This window comes from Camelus dromedarius, unplaced genomic scaffold (genome assembly GCF_036321535.1).
Source record: "Camelus dromedarius isolate mCamDro1 unplaced genomic scaffold, mCamDro1.pat HAP1_SCAFFOLD_195, whole genome shotgun sequence".
Lineage (NCBI taxonomy): Eukaryota > Metazoa > Chordata > Mammalia > Artiodactyla > Camelidae > Camelus > Camelus dromedarius.
In genome coordinates this window covers 2,754,620-2,758,343 of record NW_026989809.1, presented here as the reverse complement: position 1 = coordinate 2,758,343, position 3,724 = coordinate 2,754,620, and the positions used below count along the sequence as shown (strand labels likewise).

The window sequence follows — 3,724 nt, the reverse complement described above, 5'->3', positions numbered from 1 at the left end:
GAACAAATATGTTTGTATTTCTATGCAACATGGGAGCAGACTTCATATGTTTCTATATAATATATATGACTGTGTGTTTTAATCTGTCTGTCAGTGTTTTTATAGTTTTTCAGCAATGTTGTAACTTTAGAATTCTTCTAAGAAAATCACCCCAGATTCTAGTGCAGTTTGTACTGTGTATCCTGTCTTATGCGTGGGATTCCACTGTCCCCACAGGGAGGAATTTCCTCTTCTATTGAGTTAGTATCAGAGTTAAAGGAACTGTGATTTCTAGGCCTTTGCTCTCCATGTGTTTGCAGTTGGCTGTCAATCGCGATTTTCCCTTTCTTGAGTTTTCATTGTTCAATTAGAATTTTTGAAAATAACTATTAATATGTTGCATCGGTCTCCCTAGAAACTTGATGTGTTTGTGCTTTTCAGTTTTCAATTTATGAAAAATGTAAATACACACTTGTTTTTAAGTAGTCCTTTTTCACTAGATATTTGGTTACCTCTTTATAGTTAAAATACTTTTTCCCAATGAATGAATCGGTGTGCATGTTTTAAAAGATACCTTACTTTTTATTTTTCTTATTGTAACAGTTATATTCATTGTAGAGAATTTAGAAAATACGGATAAACACAGTAATAACTTCACAATGGCCTCTAATCTCACCTAGACATACAGTTGTAAGGTTTGAAATTGAGAATTACAAGTCCTCTCACATTGTTCTTCTTTTTCAAGTACGTTTTGGTTACTGAGACCTCGAATTCCCATATGAATTGTAGCAGCAGCTAGTCAGTTTCTGCAGAGGAGCCCGCAGGGATTGTGATCGAGACCACGTTGAATATACGGATCTTTCTGGGGAGCACTGCCATTCCAAGAGCGCTGTCTTCTGATCCAGCAATGTGCGTGATTTGTCTGTCCAGGTATTTAGGTTTTGTTTAATTTTTTTTAACAATGCTTTGAGTTTACAGATTTATTTTACTTTTTTTTTTTTTTGCCTTTATACTGAGGACAAGTGTGCCAAGTACCGGGATCAGAAGTGTATTTGAGCCCCGCCACTTGCTGCCACCATGGTCGCTGTGCTCTTGCTTCACCCGCTCTACCATCTTGCACAGAATAGGACCTCAGTAACTCTCTCTCTCGAATGATTATATGCTTGTTGGATGATGCTTGAGAGTCCGTGTGATGATTTTTTTCCCCAGCCTTTCCCCACTTCTTTACTATGCCCTTTCTCTTCCTTTCCTCCAGTCTGGGTTTCAGTTTACCTGTGGCATTGATTTTTCTTGTCTGTAGACACTTCCTTTCACTGGTTCACGATAATTTTACATGTGGGCTGTGGAAACTTGCTAGATGTCAAGAAAGAGCCAATCCATTGCATGCTAGTATTTTTAGAGTGCATTATTGTTTTATCGATTGAAATTAAATCAGGGTGACCCCCTGAGCCCTCCCGTGAGCTGTTTTTGCCTTCCTACAGGTGATAATGCTCTGGTTGCTGAATGTGCCCTTTCCCCAGACTTGGTTTTGGAGTTAAGTCACCATCAGTGGAGCCCTCTCTTTAAAAGATGAAGAAAACATTTGCTCCTTCTCCCTGGTTGGGGACTTGGATGAGATGAGGTAACAGATAAAGAATGGAACCCAACCTCATTCTAACACCCGCTCGTTCCGTTCCTTTCTCCACGGAAAAAGAGTACAATTCAACACTATAAAGATTGATTGTGAGCAAATGAGATAGACAGGACAACCGATCATTTATTAAATATACTTTCATGCCAGAAACAAATGTATTATACACAGAAAAAGCACACAAAGCACGGTAGTACCGTGATTATAAACGTGGGTCCGAGTTCGAGTCCTGCTCTGGAGTGACCAGTCCTGTGAGATGGAGAACTGGTAGGTCGGCTTAGCCTCTCCTGGGCTTGTTTTCTGTCCTGCAGAGATGGGGCTCGCTAGCCGTCTCTCCCCCGTAGAGGTGCTGTAGGGTGCAAATGATGCACGTGGGCAGCCCGAGAACAGCTGCTCGTTACTCGTAAGTGCAGGAGAGCATAGCTTTTGTGGTGAAGGCTTTATAACAGCCCTGTGTAGACTCTCAGTGCTCCGAAGGGATGCCTTGTGGTTTGGAGATGGGATTCTCATTTCTGTAAATACCCAAGGATTGTGTAATTGGGCCCTGCTGATTTGAATCTATTCTTTAGAAAGTACATGTTGTAGATATATTTTTCAAGCATGCATGCTTTTTTCTTTTATTATTTATAGTTCTACCCTCTCATCTCTTGGTGTGACTTTTCATGGAATCCAGGAAACAGCCCTAAGCCACCTGCCTCTTCACACGTCTCCGTGGCGGTTTTCTTCCCTGACTAGAAGAGGGTTCTGCATAGGGAATTTTCTTTGTTCCCCTTTTCTTGGAGTCTCTCTGTCTGTCTGCCCACCTCTCACCTGTCCAACTGTCCATTTCTCTACCCACTCATTCTTCTGACTTGTTCCAAAAAGCATTTCAGGCAGCTTACAGAAGAACAGATACCAAATAAACAGGTGAGAAAATGGGGCCAAGTTCAGACAGTGAGGCTAGGAGGCGAGCCTGTGTGAGGGTGGCAGGCATGAGAGACACGCGTCTGCCCTGTGACTTATAAGATCGACAGCAAGAGTGTGCCTGATGCTCCCAGCAGACACAGGTTAACAGGGTTTGTGGGAGATGCTCACTGGCTGTGAAATAAATAAGTGGCTGAGGAGAAGCCCAGCCTTTCCAGCTACTAAGGCTTAGGAGAATATTTTGAGTGTCTTCAACATCAGAGTATTTCATCTTTTCTTTTGTCAGAGTTCTACATATAGTTGGTTACATTCTGTACCTGGAAATTTCTACAAAATTTCTTCCCACGTGAGTCCCATGACTCGGGAATGGGGTGGTTCTGCTCATTGACGGGGGTTGGCCAGAAACCGAAAATGACATCTTCAAAGGAGCCTGGGATTTGTCAGTTATGTTTTGTCAGTACTGTAGAGTTCAAAAAATGCTTTCACAGTATCTCTCCATCTGAGGCGGCAGCGTGCTCTCTTACCAGCATCAGGAGCTCAGGGCCACGGAATGGTGGGGGCTGACTGCATTGCCATCAAGACAGCTGAGCTAGTCACTGCAGGTGTGGTTCTTTTACGTAAGGCCTTTCATGTTCTTTACTTGAATGTTTCAACAGGGAGTTAATTAACTGAGTCAATTAACATTTAATAAATATGATGCTTTGTTGAAAAGACAGTTATAGACAGGATATAAGCTCTGAAGCCTTTAAAAACGGTTTCATTACTGAAATTTCAGTAGGGGAGATACACAGTTTATCTTATTTATGCCTGTCTTTTAAAGTAACAAAGAAACAAGACAGAAAAGGCAGAGGATGGTTTCTGTTCTTCCTTTCTGCTTGCAGGTGCCCTCACCTCCAGTAGCATCCATCCAGACACCGGAACTGACACTGGCCGTGCTCAGAACTGCCTCAGCCCTGAAGACACAACTGACAAATAGAAGGAGGCCACGCCCTGTTACAGCAGGTGCTCTCACTTTGTGGATCCTTATGTAACTGAGCGGTGTTAATCAGGATTGCCCGTTCTACATTGTGTGGCGCTGCTGCGGTGTCTGCTAGTTACTTGTTACTGTAAGTATTCATGTATTATTCCCCACTGCGTGGTACTACACGTCTAAAAATGCTTTTTTCAGATGAAAAATAATGTGCATTTAATATAATATGTCTGAAAAAAGGG

The 3,724-nt window shown here is 42.2% G+C and overlaps 1 long non-coding RNA gene across 1 annotated transcript; it reads left to right on the top strand.

Annotated features, from left to right (window-relative positions):
* Positions 1-651: 651 nt before the first annotated feature.
* On the top strand, positions 652-3,504 carry LOC135320821 (uncharacterized). The gene is made up of 4 exons (XR_010380162.1): positions 652-888; positions 1,461-1,600; positions 2,799-2,858; positions 3,394-3,504. It is a non-coding gene; the product is annotated as an uncharacterized LOC135320821 (long non-coding RNA).
* Positions 3,505-3,724: the final 220 nt, after the last annotated feature.